We start from the raw sequence: 23,660 nt of genomic DNA on the forward strand, positions 1-23,660 counted from the left end.
ATAAAACCACCGAACGACCCCACTCCAAGATTTGTGGCTTAATAAGTTTGATGTGGGGATGAGAATTTCCAATTCTAACATGTTCCAAAGTGATATGGATGCTTCTGGTTTAGGGATAACATTTTGATAACTAATTATTTCCAGAACCACCCTGTATCCTTTTGAGGACTGGTTTTCCAATGCCTCCCTCAAACTATAAACTATTCAGCATCCTTCTCACAAATTCAATTTTCTTGTGTAAGTCACTTGGGGTTGGTCAGATCCTATAACTTGTAATAGAATGTTGGCAACAGATTTTTCTGATGCATGGGATGCGGTAGTAAATAGCTTAAGTACTCTCAGTCAATGAAATACTTGCATTCACAAAGTCCACAGAAACGCAGACGAATCCCGCCATTTACTGCTCCTTCCCTTTCTGTCTACTCAAGACTTTCCCATAGTCACGCTCCAACCCCAGCACTGCCTGAATTTCCTCTGTTCCAAATACCTGAGATTTGAGCTAGTTCCTAGTTTCATAATCACCCACACTGCATGCATCCAGATGGGCAGGAGCCTTGACTAAACTCATTGTTCTAGGAAGTCTCCCTTTTCTTCCCTCTTCTTTGAAAACAAACCTTACATTGCTTATTTATTTTAAATCTTCATTTTGTTTGACATCCAAACTAAGTTTTATTTTGTGTATTAATTTACAGTGGTGGTCTTAAAAATGTTCTTCCCATAGCATCCCCAAAATAAATACTCATATTCAGGATACTCTCCTACTCTGCTGGGAGTAGTTTCCAGAAATTTCAGCAACTTGCTTCAAAGCCAGCTGCTCTCTTTATAGCTTCGGAATTTAACAACCCTCAAAGCTGAACTGAAGATGTCTAATCTTTGCTAGTGTTTTACAAGATGATAAACTTCAAGCTCACATAGATTGAGAGAAGAAGTTCCTTTTATCTGACTAACTCCTTCTGTTCCTCTGGAATCTCAGCTTCAATGTCACCTCCTCTGGGAAGTCATTCCTGCCTCCTGCCTCAGGACGGATGTTGTTGCCCAGCCTGTAGTTCCCATAGCAACTTCTTCTTCCCCTATTAAGTCAAACCACCTTCTTTTCTGATACTTCTGATACATGTCAGTATTTGCTCTTTCCTCCATCCAATGGTAAGCTTCTTGATAATTCTCTCTTAATATATCACCAGTACCTCAGAGAGTGCCTTATCTGCTGTAGGTACTAAAAAATACTCATTGAACATTGTGTAGATATAAAATGTATTATACTTGATGAGTATACATTGAGTATACATTGTTTTTGCCTGTCCAGCATTCATTTCCTCCTTCTCATAACTGCACTAGGGCATTCCTTCAGTTTATTCATCTTTCCCACACCCTCAATTAATGTGCTTCGAATATGGCAGACTCCACTCTGGGATCCTGGGAGAGGTACAGGATCAAAGCTTAATATTTTAAGCATCTTTGACCAAGAGTCTATATATATTTTTCCCTGGCTTTAATTAATGAAATGATTCCTTGATAAAGTAGAGAAGAACTCTGAAATAGCTCAAAGCATTTTCCAACAAAGGTCCTTTAGTTTTTTTGCCCAAGAAAAATTGCCACATAGCAAAAGTCCAAAGGTCCTCTTTGGAGTGCATATAAGCCAAATTTTCTGAAAGGCCCCTGGTACACCTGGCCGTTTTCCAAGAGCATCCTGGCATGCCTGGCCAGTCCTATCTTTTCAATGACAGTGACTGGTTCAGGAATGGAAATGACACTTCACCCATCTGAGAGTTTGGCTAGCTGGGCAAAAAGCCTCCCTCTTTATGCTGGGTTGACTAAGCCTGGAGGTGCTGGTGACCACCCTTACATCCTCATAAGAACAGTTTCTCTGAGAATTAAGCCAACATCAAGAGTAAAAATGCAGAACTGAAACTAAGAGGAGAAAGATTCTGATAAAAATCCTTTGAGCACCTGGATTTATCTATGCTTGAAGTGAGATTGGTCTTGAACTTCTTTGCAAGAGTCAATAAAATCCCTCTTTTGCTTAAGCCAGTTTGAGCTCAGCTTCTTCAGTTTTCAATTACAAATCCGAACTACTGGATTGTGCAATATAATTGCTTAACCAACATTCTTAGGTAGAAGTTATTAATTTTCTAGTTTTAAAGGTACAGATATTAGCATATAGAGGTTGTCTTCCACTATGTGAACTTCTCCAATGTCACACAATTAATAAGTGACAGAATCAAGAACCACAACCTGGTTCACCCTAGCTACAAACACCAGGTTCTCACCACTGTGTGACACCACCACCTACACAGGGGGAAACAGAAACCCAAAACAGAAAGGCAAGTTAATCCATGCCATGTTGTCAGGATGCACAACTTATCAAAAGAACTCCTAACCTTAAGATCCATACAGCTCCTCATGCAGCATATAATGGCATGGAAGTGGGGAAGGGAATCCAGGATGTTCTCTTTACTTGCAAAAACAACATTTTACAGACACCTTTCACTGTCAGTGAACCACAAATATCCACTTATCATAATAGCTTTCTCTCGGTAACTTTCCATCTTACTTGAGAGGCCACAGAATCCAAGATTTCTTAGAGATTTTTAGAGATTATATTTGTATCTAGTCACTCATATGCCATGAAGGGTCCCAGAGAAAGAAAACAAATTGGCTGTTATAAACCACAAAGAGAGAATAAAGGGCCAAGTTTCAAATTCTTCACCCTCCCTGACCAGCAGCCTAGAACTGTTTCTACTATGGTTCAGGGTCGCTGTTGAATAGGCTGGTTTTGTCCACATTATACTGAGATTTGCTAAGGAATCCCTACCATTCATGAGGTTCCAGAATTGTACCAGGCACACTGCAGTTGCAAGGTCTGAGTTACACCCAATCCTCCCAAAGCAACTCCTACCATACTCCGGCTTCGGTAAGACAGCTGGCATCATTTCAAGAGTCATCAACCTCCCTGGTTTCCAAACCTTTAAGGCGAATCTCATGAGAAGTCCATCTGGGGACTAGGGTGTGTTGAGATAAGAAAGAAAGTGGGTCCATGCAGGGAAACCCGGTTGATTTGGTTCCTCACTCAGTCCCTCACTTTGCAGAAGAACTTGCCTCTGCCAGAGAACTATCGTTTAAGGGTAGACAAATGCTTAAGCATTGGATCTGTCTGGCTTAGGTGTGAATCCTTGTTGTATGACCTTGGGCAAGTTACTTAACCTTTCTAAGTGTGAACTTCCTCGTCTGTAAAGTGCAGATGATAAAAGCATTTACCACAGAGTACTGTTGCAAGGATTAAATAATTCTGGTATATATTAAGGACTCAACACATGTTAGCATTATTAGTACGTATACCTATGGTACAGGTATTTTGACTGAAAGGCAACAAAGCAAGTGTCTGAGTTGTTAGCACCCAAGAGACCAGCATTCCCTGATATGTCTGGAAAATTTAACAACATGCCATATTTTGAGCTTGTTTGCTAAAGATTTTGCTTCCATAGATCCAGTTTGCAAAATCCTCCAATAATTTCTTTTATGTTTACTTTTCCCTTTAATGTTCACGTATATCCTAATTGTAGTGACTGCTTTAAGGTCTGGCTTAATACAAGCATTTCTATGTGTGGAACTGCCCTCAAATGCACATGATTGCTAGTGAGACAGTATCTGCCTGCCTTCCTCCATTCTACACACATCTTAAACTTTCCATTTGTTCTTCTGGACATCTTCTTTCAAGCTGATGCTTGTCTGTCTTAAAGATTCTCCCTTAAACCTAAGATGGTCTGATTTTCAGAAAGACCTTCCAATCCCCAATTCCTTCTTCATCCTTTGGGTTTGGCTTAACACAAATATCTCAGTAGCAGGTAATATTTTACACCTCTTATGAGGCATTGCCTCTTTGATGCCAATAGCAGGGTAAGACAGGAATCTGAATAGATCTTTTGACTCATTGGTCATGGTAAATTGCTTAAGACCATGGAATGCCACTGAAAATTCTATAGAACTGGAAAAATCAGCCAAAAAAGGAAAGTTAGAGCTTCCAGAGACAAACTTCTACCCTGATTATGTGCAAGCAATTTTATTTAAATGGTACTGATGCGGTTAGGTAATGACAGAATTTAGGCTTCTTTAAATATTAACAAATACTGGTGGTGTATAGTTTCTCTCTCCCCTACTCATTATTTACACTCCCTTTTGCTGATGGCATTGTATGTTATAATTGTCTCTTCTGTGGTTTTGATTCTGTATTATAAAGCCCTTTTCATATGATAACCACATGCCACTTGTTATTCTCTTTAGAGTCTGTACAATTTCATTAGAAATAGAAAAGCTTTTGGAATGTTACTAGATTGGCAATGTTCTCATGGCAATAGTTCTTGGCCTTAATAAGACAGGATTGGATTGAATTAAATGACTAAATTCCTAAGTGAATGATCCAAAAATTTTAGAGGAATAGCAAGAATGCTTGCCAAACTGAAATAGATACCTGTGGATACAGGCAGGTGAAAGATTCTTTTACTCTGTGTCCTTTAAATGGTATATTATTTATTTCACCAGGAGCCTAATAAAATGGTTTATTGAAATAGTTACTATTTAAAAAAACTTTATAAATTTTTTTAAAAAACAATGTATGTTATTTTATTCAAAATAATGATATCATTGCTTACTTTTGAATTATAAAATACTTGCTTTAGTTTAACATATGATTATAACTCAAAGTGTTTTCTCTGTGACATTAGCTGAGCAGCTAGAGTAGCGGTTCTCAGCTGGGAACAATTTTTTCCCCAGAGGACATCTGGCAATGTCTGGAAACATTTTTAGTTGTCACAACCATGGGTGGATTTAACTAGCATCTATTGAGTAGAGGCTGAGGATGCTGCCAAGTGATGGTTAATTTGCTATTCTCTGCATTTTAGGAAGGATTGACAGAGCAAAAAATAGCATATTAACTCTCAAATTATCAACATAAGTGTTGAAATAATAGAAAATACAAAATTATCATTGAAAAAAATGAATCAAATGTGCTCAGAATGGATTTTATGTAAACTTGGCTAAAGTTATAACCAGTAATTTAAAGCATACTTACCATTCTAATATTCATATATAATAAAAGTAATCAATAACATGTAATAATTAAGAAACACTAAATATAAATTACTTGTTTTAAAAAATGGCCCCAAATATATGATATATGAAAATAGTATGCTATTACCTGTTTCTTAGCTGGCCAGATTAAACCTATCTCATCCCCAAATATTAAATAAGAACCAGAAATAGGTCAGCAATACAATCCCAACTATTTTCTACATCACTTCCTCATTTAATTCCTCCTTTATCACAGTGCTGATGCCATGGGGACATAATCCTTAACTGTATTCCTCCTCTCCTCCCTCTGTGGTCAATCTCTGCTTTTGTCTCAGGAAGGGTTGTGATCAAAATAGGAAGTGATAATCTGGTCGACTATGGAATTGAAGCTTTATTCCCAAATTATAGTGCATAACTGCGGCACTGTGATTACTCTGAAATCCCAAGCTATTAGTACTTTACAATATGGATTTTTTTCTTGCTGTTTTGTAGCAATATTCATTTTTCCTATATTAATGCCTATTTAAAAATGAAACCTACAATTAAATTGCAGATCTACATATCTTTTTTTATATCATCAGAAGGTAACATTTGTCTTCTTTGGAGCACAATAGATTTAGTTTTTATATAATAAAATAACCAGCTGATAAGCTGTAAACCTGAGAAAAACATCCTAAAGAAGCCTAATGAGTGGAATTCCTTTCTTACAAAGTCAGTTAGCTGAGTTAGGTCCCTGTTTGTCTATACAGTTGGATACTGAAGCAGTAGGATAACACAGCAATGCCATATAGTTCCAATATCCTGTCTTTTTCTCTGTGGTTCCTTTATACAATAATACCATCATATATCTAGTGCTACTGCAGTCAACACATGCTACTGATATATTTATCCTTGGCCAAAAACGGAAATATTACATTAAAATAAGACATTATCTTATGAAGAGGAGATGAAATATCAATGCTCCAACTCCCTAAAAAAGAGATAATAGAACTGCCTCTGGTCTAAAAAGCTTTCACCTGGTTGAATGAATGACTTAAATAACAGAAGTGTCATCTAAATCCAGGTTTCAGATCACACCTGTTTAATCTCCCACTAACAGCTTTTGGTAATACATCTGCCCACACATGAAGATTCCCAAGATAACTCAAAACCTTATAATCACATGGAAAATGTCCAAAGGAAAGACAATTGTCTGTGAGAAAGACAGGAATTAAAAATCTGCATAAAAACAGACATTGTAGTCACCCAGCTTGCAATACTTGAGAACATTAGGGAAAGAAAATAAACAATTGAGCTTCACACAGACTCACATTTCAACATGTTTAATAATGTTATAGTAAAGAAACATGTTTTTAAAATTACATTTCAGGACTATGAACCAAATATGTTAGTTTCTTATAGTTGGAGTTCCAGAGGGGAGGAGAGAAAGAATGAAGCATACAAAATATAATTAAAGAAGTAATGGCCAGACTGGGTGCAGTAGCACATATCTGTAATCCCAGAACCTTGGGAGTACAAGGCTGGTGGATCACCTGAGGTCAGGAGTTTGCAACCAGCCTGGCCAACATGGTGAAACCCCATCTCTACTAAAAATACAAAAAATTAGCCTGGCATGGTGGTGGGCGCCTGTAATCCCAGCTCCTCAAGAGGCTGAGAAAGGAGAATTGCTTGAACCTGGGAGGCGGAGGTTGCAGGGAGCCAAGATTGCACCATTGCACTCCAGCCTGGGCAACAAGAGTGAAACTCCATCTCAAAAAAAAAGAAAGAAAGAAAGAAAGAATGGCTAAAAATGTTCCCAAGTTGGTGGAACACATAAATTTATGAATTCAAGAAGTTTAGAAAGGTTCTAACAAGATAAACACAAAGAAAACCACACCAAGATATACCTTGGCCAAGCTGTTAATTTTGAAAGGTAAACTCAAAACCAGCCAGAGAAAAGTGACATTACATAGAGGGAACAAATCCAAATATTGCTGCCTTTCCATCAGTAACAATTAAAGTCAAAAGAGGGTGAAATAACACGTTCAAGAGCTAAAAGAAAATATAAGCTGTCAATCCAGATTCCTATATTCAGCAAAAACATCCTTCAAGAATGAGTGTAAAATATAGATAGGTCCAGATGAAAGAAAATTAAGAGATTATGTTACCAGCAGACCTGCACTACAGTAAATGCTAAAAGAAGCATTGGTTTGGGCTAAATGAAATGATACCAAATAAAAATATAAATTTTCAGAAAAGAACGAAGAGCAGTAGAAATAAATAATTCCCTTCTTTAATATTTTACATTAGCTAGTGCAATATCAACCCTAAATTTGACAGCGACAAGATACTTATTTTAATTCCTAGAAAAACCAACAAAATTCTCACAGTTACAGCTCAAAAATTATTAATTAAATTAAAATAGAATTATAAAAATGTTCAAAATCCAAATGAAACTACATAAGGAGAAATAGAAACAAAAAACTAGTTAGGAGATAAAAATTTATAAGTAAAATGGTAGAGTTAAATTTTCTCTTATCAAAAATTTTCTTTAAGTTCAGAGGTACATGTGCAGGTTTAAATATTGATAAAATAAGCATGCCAATTTAAAGGAAAAAAAATTTAATACTTTTTAAAAGCATGACCCAACTATGTACCTTTCACAAGACAGATAGAAAGTAAATAGTTAGAAACATATTTACCATGACAACAGTAAGCTTAAGAAGGTTTAAGTGACTACATTAATATCCAATAAATAAAACTTCATGACAAAGAAGAAAAATAGTAAAATGGGTCAGTTCATTAGAAAGACATAAGAAACATAAATATGTATATCTCTGATGAAGTTTCAAAATCCATAAAGTAAAAATTGACAGAATTCAAGTGAGAAGTGGACAATTCTATCATCATAATTGAAGGTTTTTAATACCCTCTCTCAGAAATTAATAGAATTAGGAAAAAATATAAAGAAAAACTTAGAAGATTTGAACACTAATAACCACTTGGTTCTAACTGGCATTGATAGAAGACTACACCCCAAAATTGTGGAAGGCATACATTCTTTGTAAACATATGGTACATTCACCAAAACCATCTTTCAGACCACTACAAAAAGTTCAATAAAACTCAAAGAACTAAAACCATAATGATTGTGTTCTCTGACAATAAGAAAAAAGTAGATATGTGTAACCAAAAAAAAAAGTCTAGAAAAACCCAAAATATTTGAAAACGAAACCATATGTTTTGAAAGAATCCTTGAGTAAAAAAAAAAAAAAAAAAAAAAAAAAAATCACTAAAGAAATGTAAAATATTTCAAATTGAGTATTTTGAAATTCCACATATCAAATACTGGGAATTCATTTAAAGTAGTGCTTAGAACAGGAGTGCCCAATCTTTTGGCTTCCCTGGGCCTCATTGGAAGAAGAATTGTCTTGGACCACACATAAAATACACTAACACTAATGATAGCAGATGAGCTTAAAAAAAAAAAAAATCACAAAAAAATTTCATAATGTTTTAAGAAGGTATATGAACTTGTGTGGAATCACATTCAAAGCCATCCTGGGCTGCATGTGGACTGTGGGCCACAGTTTGGAGGAGCTTGACTTAGAGAAAACTTTATAACAGTAAATGTTTATATTAGAAATGAAGAAAAATCTAAAAAAAGAAAAATGATGTGAATTTCCACCTTAAGAATCTAGAAAAAAGAAGAGCAAAGTAAGCATAAAGTAAGTAGAAGTAAGAAAATACTTAAGAGCAGAATTAATAAAATAGAAAACAGACAAATAATAGGGGAAATTGGCAAAGTTAAAAGTTCATTCTTCAAAAAGATAGCCCTCATATAGAAAAATAAAAATAAAAAGAACAAAAATTACTGAGATCACACATAAAAGAAGACTGTATTTATTGGTCCGTGTGCTGGTTTTATAGTTGTACTCCTTTTATAAAAATGTATTCAGGGTGTGCTGGCAAGATGGCTGAGTAGGAAAGGCTCCAGTCTGCAGCTCCCAGCGAGACCAATGCAGAAGGCAGGTGATTCCTGCATTTCCAACTGAGGTACCTGGATCATCTCATTGGGACTGGTTAGAAAGGGGGTGTAGTGCACAGAGGGAGAACAGAAGCAGGATGGAGTGTCACCTCACCCAGGAAGTGCAAGGGGTCAGGGAACTCCCTCCCCTAGCCAAGGGAAGCTGTGAGGGACTGTGCCAGGAGGGAAGGTGCTATCCAGCTCAGATACTATGCTTTTCCCATGGTTTTCCCCCAGACCAGGAGATTCCTTCAGGTGCCTATACCACCAGGGCCCTGGGTTTCAAGTACAAAACGAGACTGCCTTTGGGCAGACATTGAGCTAGCTGCAGGAGGTTTTTTGTTTGTTTGTACCCCAGTGGCACCAGCAAGACAGAACAGTTCACTCCCCTGGAAAGGGGGCTAAAGCCAGAGAGCCAAATGGTCTTGCTCAGCAAATCCCACACTCACAGAGCCCAACAAGCTAAGATCCACTGACCTGAAATTCTCATTGCCAGCACAGCAGTCTGAAGTTGACCTAGGACTCTTGAGCTTGTTGTGGGGAGGGGCGTCCACCATTACTGAGGGTTGAGTAAGAGGTTTTCCCATCACAGTGCAAACAAAGCCTTGGAGAAGTGTAAACAGGGTGCAGAACCCACCACAGTGAAGCAAAGCCACTGTAGCCAGACTGCCTCTCTAGATTCCTCCTCTCTGGACAGGGCATCTCTGAAAGAAAGGCAGCAGCCCCAGTCAGGGAGTTATAGATAAAACTCCCATCTCCCTGGGACAGAGCACCTGGGGAAAGAGGCAGGTGTGGGGACAGCTCCAACAGACTTAAACATTCCTTCCTGCCAGCTCTGAAGAGAGCAGCGGATCTCCCAGCACAGTGCTCAAGCTCTGCTAAGGGACAGACTGCCTCCTCAAGGGGCCACTGACTCCTGTGCCTCCTGTCTGGGAGACACCTCCCAGCAGGGGTTGACAGATACCTCATCCAGGAGAGCTCTGGCTGGCATCTGAGCTGGCATCTGACTCTGGCTGCCTCTCTGGGACAAAACTTCCAGAGAAAGGAGCAGGCAGCAATCTGTGCTGTTCTGCAGCCTCCACTGGTGATACCCAGGCAAACAAGGTCTGCAATGGACCTCCAGTAAACTCCAACAGACTGGCAGCAGAGGGGCCTGACTGTTAGAAGGAAAACTAATAAACAGAAAGCATTAGCATCAACATCAACAAAAAGAATGCCCATGCAAAAACCCCATCTGAAGGTCTCCAACATCAAAGACCAAAGGTAGATAAATCCACAAAGATGAGGAAAAAACCAGCACAAAAAGGCTGAAAATTCCAAAAACCAGAATGCCTCTTCTCCTCCAAAGGATCACAACTCCTCACCAGCAAGGGAACAAAACTGGATGGAGAATAAGTATGACAAATTGACGGAAATGGGCTTCAGAAGGTGAGTAATAACAAACTCCTCCGAGCTAAAGGAGCATGTTCTAACCCAATGCAAGGAAGCTAAGAACCTTTATAAAAGGTTAGAGGAATTGCTAACTAGAATAAACAGTTCAGAGAAGAACATAAATGACCTGATAGACCTGAAAAACACAGCATGAAAACTTCGTGAAGTATACACAACTTTCAATAGCCAAGTGGAAGAAATGATATCAGAGATTGAGGATAAGCTTAATGAAATAAAGCATGAAGACAAGATTAGAGAAAATAGAATGTAAAGGAACAAACAAAGCCTCCAAGAAATATGGAACTATATGAAAAGACCAAACTTATGTTTGATTGGTATACCTGGAAGTGACGGGGAGAATGGAGCCAGCTTGGAAAACACACTTGAGAATATTATTCAGGAGCACTTCCCCAACCTAGCAAGGCAGGCCAACATTCAAATTCAGGAAATAGAGAGAACACCACAAACATACTCCTTGAGAAGAGCACCAATGTTGAAATCAAGGAAAAAATGTTAAGGGCAGCCAGAGAGAAATGGCGGGTTACCCACAAAGGGAAGCCCATCAGACAAATAGTGGATCTCTCTGCAAAAGTCCTACAAGCCAGAAGACAGTGGGGGCCAATAGTCAACATTCTTAAAGAAAAGAATTTTCAACCCAGAATTTCATATCCAGCCAAACTAAGCTTCATAAGCAAAGGAGAAACAAAATTCTTTACAGACAAGCAAACGCTGAGGGATTTTGTCACCACCAGGCCAGCCTCACAAGAGCTCCTGAAGGAAGCACTAAATATGGAAAGGAAAAACCAGTAACAGCCACTGCAAAAACATACCAAAATGTAAAGACCATCAACACTGGTGAAGATACTGCATCAACTAATGGGCAAAATAACCAGTTAGCATCATAATGACAGAAACAAATTCACACATAACAATATTAATCTTAAACGCAAATGGGCTAAACGCCTCAATTAAAAGACACAGATTGGCACATCGGATAAAGAGTCAAAATCCATTGGTGTGCTGTATTTAGGAGACCCATCTCATGTTCAAAGACACACACAGGCTCAAAATAAAGAAATGGAGGAATATTTACCAAGCAAATGGAAGCAAAAAAAAAAAAAAGCAGGGATTGGAATCCTAGTCTCTGATAAAGCAGACTTTAAACCAACAAAGATCAAAAAAGACAAAGAAGGGTATTACATCATAGTTAAGGGATCAATGCAACAAGAAGAGCTAACTCTCCTAAATATATGTTCACCCAATACAGGAGCACCCAGATTCATAAAGCAAGTTATTAGAGACCTACAAAGAGACTTAGACTCCCACACGATAATAGTGGGAGACTTTAACATCCCACTGTCAATATTAGACAAATCAACGAGACAGAAAATTAACGAGGATATTCCGGACTTGAACTCAGTCCTGGACCAAGCAGATCTAATAGACATCTACAGAACTCTCCACCCCAGATCAACAAAATATACATTCTTCTCAGCACCACATAGCACTTATTCTAAAACTGACCACATAATTGGAAGTAAAATACTCCTCAGCAAATGCGAAAGTGTGCAAATTGTAACAGTCGCTCAGACCACAGGGCAATCAAATTAGAACTCAGAATTAAGAAACTCACTCAAAAGCACATGACAACATTGAAACTAAACAACCTGCTCCTGAATGACTGCTGGGTAAATAATGAAATGTAGGCAAAAAATAAATAAGTTCTTTGAAACCAATGAGAACAAAGACACAATGCACCATAATCTCTGCAACACAGCTAAAGCAGTGTTTAGAGGGAAATTTATAGCACTAAATGCCCACAGGAGAAAGCAAGAAAGATCTAAAATTGACACCTTAACTTCACCATAAAAAGAACTACAGAAGCAAGAGCAAACAAATTCAAAAGCTAGCAGAAAGCAAGAAATAACTAACATCAGAGCAGAACTGAAGGAGATAGACACATGAAAAACCATTCAAAAAATCAATGAATCCAGTAGCGGTTTTTTTGGAAAAGGTTAACAAATAGATAGACCCCTTGCCAGACTAATAAAGAAGAAAAGAGAGAAGACTCAAATATACACAATAAAAAATGATAAAGGGGATACCACCACTGATCCCACAGAAATACAAACTACCATCAAAGAATACTATAAATACCTATACACAAATAAACTATAAAATCAAAAAGAAATGGATAAATTCCTGGACACATAACCCTCCCAATACTAAACCAAGAAGTCAAATCCCTGAATAGACCAATAACAAGTTCTGAAATTGAGGTAGCATTTAATAGCCTGCCAACCAAATAAATCCCAGGACCAGACAGATTCACAGCCAAATTCTACCAGAGGTACAAAGAGGAGCTGGTACCATTCCTTCTGAAACCACTCCAAACAACAGAAAAAGAAAGACTCCTCCTTAATTCACTTTATGAGGCCAGCATCATCCTAATACCAAAAACTGGCAGAGACATAAGAAAAAAAGAAAATTTCAGGCCAATATCCCTGATGAATATCAATGTAAAAATCCTCAATGAAGACTGGGCATGGTGGCTCATGCCTGTGATCCCAGCACTTTGGGAGGCCGAGGTGGGTGGATCCCCTGACATCAAGAGTTCGAAACCAGACTGACCAACATAGAGAAACCCTGTCTCTACTAAAAATATAAAATTAGCTGGGTGTGGTGGTGCCTGCCTGTAATCCCAGCTATTCGGGAGGCTGAGGCAGGAGAATTGCTTGAACCCAGGAGGCGGAGGTTGCAGTCAGCTGCAGTCAGCTGAGATCATGCCGTTGCACTCCACCCTGGGCAACAAGAGCAAAGTTCTGTCTCAAAAAACCAAACAAAAGAAAAATTCCTCAATGGCAAACCAAATCCAGCAGCACATCAAAAAGCTTATCCACCATGATCAACTCAGCTTCATCCTTGAAATGCAAGGCAGGTCCAACATACACAAATCAATAAATGTAATCCATCACATAAACAGAACCAATGACAAAAACCACATGACTATCTCAATAGATGTAGAAAAGGTTTTCAATAAAATTCCACACCCCTTCATGCCAAAAACACTCAAAAAACTACGTATTGATGGAACGTATCTCAAAACAATAAGAGCTATTTATGACAAACCAACAGTCAATATCATACTGAATAGGCAAAAGCTGGAAGCATTCCCTTTCAAAACTGGCACAAGACAAGGATGCCCTCTCTCATCATTCCTATTCAACATAGTATTGGAAGTTCTGGCCAGGCCAATCAGGCAAGAGAAAGAAATAAAGCATAGTCAGTTGGGAAGAGAGGAAGTCAAATTGTCTCTATTCGTAGATGACATGATTGTATATTTAGAAAACCCCATCATCTCAGCCCAAAAACCCCTTAAGCTGATAAGCAACTTCAACAAACTCTCAGGATATAAAATCAATGTGCAAAAATCACAAGAATTCCTATACACAAATAATGGACAAACAGAAAGCCAAATCATGAGGGAACTCCCATTCACAATTGGTACAAAGAGAATAAAATAGCTAGGAATACAACTTACAAGGGATGTGATGGACCTCTTCAAGGAGATCTACAAACCACTGCTTAAGGAAATAAGAGAGGACACAAACAAATGGAAAAACATTCCATGCTCATGGATAGGAAAAATCGATATTGTGAAAATAACCATACTGCTCAAAGTAACATATAGATTCAATGCTAATCCCATTAAGCTACCACTGACTTTCTTCACAGAATTAGAAAAAACTACTTTAAATTTCATACGGAACGAAAAAAGAGCCTGTATAGCCAAGACTATCCTAAACACAAAGAACAAAGCTGGAGGTATCATGCTACCTGACTTCAAACTATACTACGAGGCTACAGTAACCAAAACAGCATGATCCTGGTACCAAAACATATATATAGACCAATGGAACAGAACAGAGGACTCAGAAATAACACCACACATCTGCAACCATGTAATCTTTGACAAACCTGACAAAAACATGCAATGGGGAAAGTATTCCCTATTTAATAAATGGTGTTGGGAAAACTGACTAACCATATGCAGAAAACTGAAACTGGACCCCTTCTTTATGCCTTATACAAAATTTAACTCAAGATGAATTAAATACTTAAATGTTAGACCTAAAACCACAAAAACCCTAGGAGAAAACCTAGGCAATACCATTCAGGAAATAGGCATGGAGAAAGACTTCATGACTAAAACACCAAAAGCAATGACAACAAAAGCCAAAATTGACAAATGGCATCTAATTAAAATAAATAGCTTCTGCACAGCAAAAGAAACTATCATCAGAGTGAACAGGCAACCTACAGAATGGGAGAAAATTTTTGCCATCTATCCATCTGACTAATATCCAGACTCTACAAGGAACTTAAACAAATTTACAAGAAAAAAACAATCCCATCAAAAAGTGGGCAAAGGATATAACAGACACTTCTCAAAAGAAGACATTCATGTGGCCAACAAACATATATATAAAAAAGCTCATCATCACTGTTGATTAGAGAAATGCAAATCAAAACCATAAGATATCATCTCATGCCAATTAGAATGGTGATCATTAAAATGTCAGGAAACAACAGATGCTGGAGAGGATGTGGAGAAACAGGAATGCTTTTACACTGCTGGTGGGAGTGTAAATTAGTTCAACCATTGTGGAAGACAGTGTAGACATTCCTTAAGGATCTAGAACCAGAAATACCATTTGACCCAGCAATCCCATAACTGGGTATATACCCAAAGGATTGTAAATCATTCTACTATAAAGACACATGCACATGTATGTTATTGCAGCACTATTCACAATAGCTAAGACTTGAAACCAACCCGAATGCCCATCAGTGATAAACTGGATAAAGAAAATGTAACACATATACACCATGGAATTTTATGTGGCCGTGAAAAAGAATGAATTCATGTCCTTTCCAGGGACCTGGATGAAGCTGGAAGCCATCATTCTCAGCAGACTAACACAGGAACAGAAAACCAAACACCACATGTTCTCATTCATAAGTGAGAGGTGAAAAATGAGAACATATGGGCACAGGGAGGGGAACATCACACACCAGGGCCTGTCGGGAAGGTGGGGGTAAGGAGAGGGATAGCATTAGGAGAAATGCCTAATGTAGATGATGAATTGATGCGTGCAGCAAACCAGCATGGCACATGTATACCTATGCAACAAACCTGCACGATCTACACGTGTATCCCAGAACTTAAAGTATAATAAAGCATAATAATAAAAAAAACCAAGCCGTACCCTTGCTTAAACTACAAAAAAAAAAAATGTATTGAGATCCACACTTATCATTTGTGAATTTCATTTATATTGAACTTCCACAAATAGTTTACCTAAGAAGAACAAGAGTTCTGAGAATAGAAAGTACTATGCTTGGATCTTTGATTGCTCTCGAAGTTTGAGGTATGAAATCAAACAGAGTGTATATTCATTAGCTCAGGCTGCCACGACAAAGTGCCACAGACTGGGGGCTTAAATGACAGAAATGTATTGTCTCATGATACTGAAGGCTGGAAGTCCACGGTGTGACAGGGTGACAGCCTGGTTGGTTCTGGTGGGGGCTGTCTTCTGGCTGTGTCCCCACATGACTTTTTCCTGGGTGCATACATATGTGGAAAGAGAGATCTCTCCCTTTCTCTTGTTTTAAAGCCACCAATCGTATTGGATCAGGGGACTACTCTCATGAACTCACTTAACCTTAATTACCTTCTAAAAGTTTTATCTCCAAATACACTCCCCTTGGGGATTAGGGCATCAACATATGAATCTGGGGGAACAAAACTAAGTTCATTAACAGATTCTGATATGGCATGCAAGACATTTACTAGAAAGTGTCCTTAAGATCAACACCTGAGGAAAGGAGGAGAAAGAAGCATGACTGCACAGAAGAAGAGGGAGTGAGATGCAGTCTTAGCAAAGGCCGCAGCTGACCCAGGGGGAAGCTCTGGCACTGGACGGTCCTTCAGAGTTGCCCCAGTTAAGAAAAGGGAACAAGGCCTCTGTTCCCTTACACTGACCAGTCACTGGATGTAGGCTGACCTGGGAAAGGGGATGATTTGGGGGGCAAGATGACTATCATTAGCAGTGGCAATTCTGGAGATGAGTAACAGCTGATAACCTCCCCAACAGCAGGGTGAATGAATCCTTCAGTCCCGATGGAGCAATCTGGACAGTGCAACACAGCATCCTCAAAAGGTTATTGCCTAGGGAAAGTTAACTGTACACCCTCGTCTTAGTGACAGACCCTCAGCCTAGCAAAGTTGTTCTGACCAAGGATACTAACTGAACTTGATGAGGTTCACAAAGGCTGATATATGCAGTCATCATATCAATTAATTAATTTGCAATGATCTCTATGTATTTGACAAGGTAAAACTCATGAGTTTCCAATCTATAATCAATAAATTCTTGCTTAGCCTAGGAATAAAACAACTAGTCATCATTTGAATGTTTAATGACATCAAGCCCTGATAACCCAATATTCACAGAATGAAGCAGAGTCCAATTTGTGCCAGGTCTGTAATATAATAAAACAGCTGTGTTAGCCATATTATGGAGCAGTTAAATTTATTACTCCTGTATTTTAGGCTTTCTCACATCCCCCTCTTTGTCTATAGCAATTAAAGTAAAAATACTCCAAAACCTGACCCTGAGGGGCAGTCAACACTCTGCTCCCTAAAGAAATCAAACTGAATGATGAATCCAGCAATGCAGAAAAAAATGAATCACTTTCCCCTTTGGGATATCAGGAAGCTGTTGTCAGGGGACTAGTGAAAATTTCAGTTCTCTGTGCTTTTGTGCTTGACTGATAAAATAGAAAGCATCACTATTTATCTGATAGAACTACAAAATGGAGTCAGCCTGAGGTTTATGTAGTTAGATGAGCAGGACCTTCAAACGGCACCAATGGAGAGGGGTAGATCACAGATACAACAAACAGAAAGAGATTCCTCAGAATGGAGTATAAAGAAAAGTGAATCCATCTAGACTATGTTAGAGAGAAAAATGGATAGTTTCTTGGGGGTGAGGAGATATTTTTATTTCTGGAAATAACTCTTTCTTGACAAGTCCAGGACTGATCTTTAAAATGATGTTATTACTCATGTAAAAATATGGATAAATCTCATAGACGTGTTGGGCTAAATACAAAATAGAATACAGAGTATTTTCTGTTCATATGAAATACAAAGTCTGATATAATTATTTGATGGAGATAGAGTTTACATTAGTGGTTACTTCTGGTGGAATGTATTGACTGAGGGAGGCCATGAGACCATCTACAGGATGGGAAATGTTCTGTATTTTTATATAGGTGGTGGTCGCATGGGCGTATACATTTGAAAAAACCCCACCAAGCTATAAACTTAAGATCTACGCACTTTTATGGTGTAATAAATTGTACTTTGAAAGGAATTACAAAGTGAAAAGAATAAAGTGAGATTTCATCTGTTCTTGTGAATCATGCTATCTACAGTTTACTAATTCGGGGGAAAGAAGTTCTATGTAAACATTTGCATAAATACTTATATTTGATTCATAACAATTACAGAATCATAGAATGTTACGACTTCCTGAATTATTCATCAGGTAATTGGTATATGTTAATTTCCTACTATGGGTAGCATTTCACCTATGTGATTTATTTGAAACTTCACAATTATCACCTCCAATTTATAGGTGGAAAAAAAATAAGCCATAAAATGGCTAAATGAAGTCAACAATTTGCTGGGTGCCACAGGGGAGATTTGATCTCCAGGTCTGTCTGTTCTCATGTTCTCTTCACTTCATAATTCTACTTCGCTGGAATCAGCTGAGATGACACTGTTTCCACTTCCTATAAATTGGGGGGTGTTTCCAAAGTTCAAAAAAACAGGGTCAGTCAGACACACTTGCCCAAACCACTTCTTAACATCCCTCCTTTTGAAACCAAAACCACTAGCTCAGGATAATCATATAGACTAGAAGAGAAGCACGTATCTAATGCGGTGTGATTTGAGGGGTGCTAAAAAGTTTCACTACCTAAAAATAGTTCATCCCAGCCCCTTGCCTCTTGCTCACTCCCTTCCCATTATGATATCCTAAATATAATATACAAAATCAATTAATTCCTTGGGATTTTAAATGATTTTTTTTAAAAGAGTTGTTCTTATGCTATAGTCTGAATGTTTGTGTCTGCCCAAAAGTCATGTGTGAAAATCCTAACCTCCAAGGTGATGGTATTAGGAGGTGGGACCTTTGGAAGACACCTTAGATCATGAGGATAGAACCCTCATGAATGGGATTATGTACTGCCCTTATATAAGAAGCCCCAGAGGGATTCCTTATCCCTTCCCACCATGTGAAGTTACAGCAAAAAGACAGTGGTCTAAGACAGCAGTCCCCAACCTTTTTGGTACCAGAGGCTGGTTTTGGGGATGACAATTTTTCCACGGACCTGGGTGGGGGGATGGTTTCAGGATGATTCAAGAGCATTACCTTTACTGTGCTCTTTATTCCTATTATTATTACATTGTAACATATAATGAAATAATTATACAACTCAACATAATGTAACATCAGTGGGAACCCCATTTCCGGTGATGGGAGACAGTAACAGATCATCAGGAATTAGATTCTCTTAAGGAGTGCACAACCTAGATCCCTCGCATGTGCAATTCACAATAGGGCTTTGCACTCCTATGAGAATCTAATGTCGCTGCTGATCTGGCAGGAGGCAGAGCTTAGGCTGTAATGCAAGCGATGTGGGGGTGGCTATAAATACCGATGATGCTTTGCTTGCTTTGCTTGCTCGTCTGCCAATCACCTCCGGCTTTGAAGCCCGGTTCCTAACAGGCCACAGACTGGTATCAGTCTGTGGTCTGGGAGCTGGGGACCCCTAGCCTAGGAAGCAGGCCCTCACAGACAGTGAATCTGCCAGTACTTTGATCTTGGACTTCCTGGCCTCCAGAACTGTAAGAAATCCATTTCTGTTGTTTATAAGCCACTTAGTCTATGGTATTTTGTTATAGCAACCTAAATGAACTAAGACATCTTATTAACATTCAGATATTCCTAGCGTGTCTAGAAATGAGAAAGAAGAAATATGACAATGCAAATCACCACAACTAAGCTTTATCTTTTTAATGAACTTGCCTATGGCCATCTTTGTCTCTGTTTATGTAAATATTACCAATTAAATAATTCTGGCAATCCAGCTCCCATATTATAGCCATAATTTCTGCAGCAATAACATTTACAATTATTTCAGCCACAAGAATAGTGTGGTGATGGCCTTGACACTACATTACCAGTATTTAGCTGACAAGCTTTTATTGAGAATACTATGTATGCATAGAGCTATGCTTGGAGCTGGTGAATCAGCAGCCAAAAAGGATAGCAGAGCCTCCCTGCCCTCCTCAAAGAGCTCACATTCCAGTGGAGGAAACAGTCCTTACGTATCTAAACAATAGTAATTACAAAACATTAATTATAAAATCACAGAAATTTTTAAATTATAGTTCTTACAAAATTGAAATCAGTGCTGTGAGGGAAAAAGATTTCTAAGACTAAAAAAATAATAATGGTGAGAGACTTACTTTAGACAGGGTGACTTTAAGTCAGCCCTAATGTTGTACAGGGTCAGAGGGGGTAAACATCACTCTCACAAACATTCATGAGACAATTTAGTTGGAGTGAAACCTAAAAGGAAAGCCAAAGTCACAAAAGGGTAACAGACAGTTTGATACAGCTTATGTAGAAATGCAAAAATACGGTCCCACTGATTTCGTTTTGAAAGGTAGAAGCTTAGGAGTTATGTTTGAGATTATTACGGGCTTATAAGATACAAATATTCTTACTGCCAGCACTAGCCCTCCCTGGATCCTTCACCAACCTTTTAAGCAGTAATCCTGTCTAGTAACCCTCCCAGATTCTCCCTGGGCAAAATGCTGAGGAGGGCAGCTCTTGCTTGGGATTTCTTTCACGATTGCAGTTGGTTATCTGCAGCAGCTGCAGTCATTTAGGCTCAGCTGAGCTGGCCGTGGGCAATGCTTCACTCACATGGCTGGGAGTCTGTGCTGGCTGCTGTCTGGGTACGAAGCTGGGCAGTCAACTCGAGTGGCTACACGTGTCCTCTCCAGCATGGTGGTGTCAGTGTGGTTACACATCTTACATGGCACCTGGCTATCAAAGTTTTTTGAGTTTCTAGATCTATGGCAATAAAACCCAAACATCCATAAGCAGAAGATGACTTTGGTTTAAGGGTGGAGTGGGAATGAATGCAATCCTGCCTTAAATGCAGAGTTCTGCAGAGGACATAAGCTGCAAAATCAAGCTAGGTGCATTTTCTAGAAAGTACATGATAACCCACCTCCTCTAAGGTTTCCAAATACCTGAACTAGGAAACACAAGATTCATATTCTTATTAAGAGGAAAAATAGATAGCTATGCCTACTCGTTTGACTAGAAAGTCTTTTACGTGTCAATAAAATGCTGGTTTTCAACATTATGTGGCTTGCAGGCACATAAAGAACAGTTGCTGAAAGTCTTTGCACATTCAGATAAAAATAAAACTGCTGAACAAAAGCTATATTGTACATAGACCTAAACTTGAGTAGCTAGAGGGGGTTTTATATGAGTGTTTTTAGCGACATACTCTGAGAATATACCTAACTCTAGCTCAGTGCTTATTGAAGTGCCAGAAGTGTTTATGAGCAAATGTATTTGACTGAGCTATACGCATTGTTAAAGATTATATATTCAAGTACAGGGATTTCACATCTCAAAGCCAAAGTTATCTGCTGATAAACAACAAGCTTATGAGAAAGTGGGCAAGTGACTTAATGTTTCACTTTTAAAAACATAATTTCTGAATGTGGTAGCAAAACTACTTGTGGAAACCAAAACCACAGTAAGTTTTGGGGAAAGAGTGAGTCACAGCATCATACTGTCCCTGATCTCAGTCCATAGCCTAGGAACTTGGAAAATTCTTACTTAAAATTGTTCTGGCCACAAGACAAAAAGACAATTGTAAAAAGCAAAGCTAAAAATACTATATGTACAATACCAATTATCTGCAGGACCCCTGGCCACTCTGGGCTCCTGGAGTCCTGCATACTCCCTGTCCTGTGGCTCCAGGATGCTCCACTCAACCTATGCCCCAGCCTGGAGACCTCCACACAATCCAGGAGCTGCAATGCCTTGGGAATTAATCAGGTAGGTAGCTGGAGATTTCTGAATCTAGCAGTGCGTAGACAAAGACATCAAATCACCCTCTGCTATAGATTGAATGTTTACGCCCCCTAAATTCATATGCTGAAATCCTAACTTCCAAGATGATGGTATTAGGAGATGGGGCCTTAATGGGTCATGAGTGTAGAGTCCTCAGAATGAGGCTAGTGCCCTTACAAAAAAGTAGGCTGGAGAGAGGTCCCTTGGCTTGTGTGCCATGTGAGAACACAGTGAAAAGACAGTCATCTATGACCCAAGAAGTGGGCCCTCACCAGTCACCAAGTCTGCCAACTTCTTCATCTTGGACTTCTTCCCAACCCCCAGAACTGTGAAAAATCAATTCCTGTTGTTTATAAGCCACTGAGTCGGTGGCATTTTGTTATAACAGCCAGAGCGGACTAAGACAATCTCATAGAGGAAAATTCATGTTGATTAGTGTTTGGCCATCTTCCTAACCTTCTAATGCCGTTGTATTACTGACCCAATTTATTAATCACAGCAAAATGTTCCCATTCAAGGGACTGCATGGGAAAACTGACCAACTTTTGAAGTATTATTCTAGAGTATTGACTTTATTTTTGTGTAAATGATGAAATTGACATTGTTGATTATGCCTGGACTTTCTTTACGATTGTGCAGGGCAGTACACTGTATATAGAGGCCAGGAACCTGGGACTTCATCTCTTTTCCTAGCTCTTATCTTGGGTAAATCAAGATCTTTCTCTGTCCTTTAATTGATTCTCATATGGTAGAAAATCTTTTAGTGTTTTCTAGTTATACAAATAAATTACAACAAGGAAACAGTAACCTGGCTCTCAGGATAAAGAAACATCTTTAGGTTAAGATGCTAAAAACTGTGGAACAGGACATTACAAAAATACATTGTATATTAACGGAAGGAGCACACTGGTAGCAATGAATTAATCCGATTTCATGAAAGACTTCAGGATGCTTTGTTTTGTTTATCCTATACATATGCATCGTACAAACAGGACTGGGAAAGTGAGCTGGAAATTCACAATAGGTAAAAGCAGTACCTATAAGTACCTATAATAATTTGTAAGCATTTAGTATTTATTTTCTCTTTAATCAACAGATTATGTTGTTACCTTGTAGCAGACTAATAATTTTCAAGCATTTCAGTGAATTTTTGACTAACAATTTGAATATTATTTTTTTTTCAACTAACACTTTTCAAACTAATTTTGAAGCATTTAGTATTCATTGTATCCTTTAATCAACACATCCTATTCAGTCATCTTTTGTGTACTGGTTACCATTGTATGTTGAGAATAAACACTAATTACCGGTTGACTTCGGATAAATAAAAATATTCAGTTAACTCTTCTGGAGCTTGCATTTTATTTTTCTGTTCTCCATTTTTTAAACTCTTAGTTTGACTTGAAGATGTGGCTATGATTATTTGGAGTCTCTTTCAGCCTTTTATTCATTGTTTATAATTTTGTGTTTGATTTTTATAGAACAGACTTTTTTCTTCACAGCTTGGTAGGTGCTATGGTTTGAATGTACCCATTCAAACTAATTTGTTGGAAACTTAATCCCCAATGCAGCAAGGTTAAGAGGTGAGATCCTTAAGAGGGCAAAGCCCTCCTTAATGAAGTACTGCTGTTATGGTGGGAGTAGGTTAGCTATAGCGGGAGTGGTCTCCTGATAAAAGGACGAATTTGGGCCTCTTCCCTCCTCTTGCACTGTCTGTTGCTCTTTCACCTTCTGCCATAGGATGACGCAGATTGAGGGCCCTCCCAGGGAGGGGCTCCTTGACCTTGAACTTGCCAGCCTCCAGCATTGTCATAAACCTCTGTTCTTTATAAATTACCCAGTCACAGGTACTCTGTTATAGCAGCAGAAAACACACTAAAACAGTAGAATTGACCTGGGTTCTAGAGGAAAACATCTGTGAG

General features: G+C 38.5%; 1 long non-coding RNA gene across 1 annotated transcript in view; it reads right to left on the reverse strand.

Moving 5' to 3' along the window:
• Positions 1-20,478, reverse strand: part of LOC105521897 — a 505,254-nt gene extending 484,776 nt beyond the window's left edge. Inside the window, exon 1 of the long non-coding RNA XR_001003355.1 lies at positions 20,402-20,478. This is a non-coding gene — a long non-coding RNA (uncharacterized LOC105521897). The remainder of the gene's footprint in view (positions 1-20,401) is intronic.
• Positions 20,479-23,660: the final 3,182 nt, after the last annotated feature.

Source organism: Colobus angolensis, unplaced genomic scaffold (assembly GCF_000951035.1).
Source record: "Colobus angolensis palliatus isolate OR3802 unplaced genomic scaffold, Cang.pa_1.0 Scaffold411, whole genome shotgun sequence".
Classification (NCBI taxonomy): Eukaryota; Metazoa; Chordata; class Mammalia; order Primates; family Cercopithecidae; genus Colobus; species Colobus angolensis.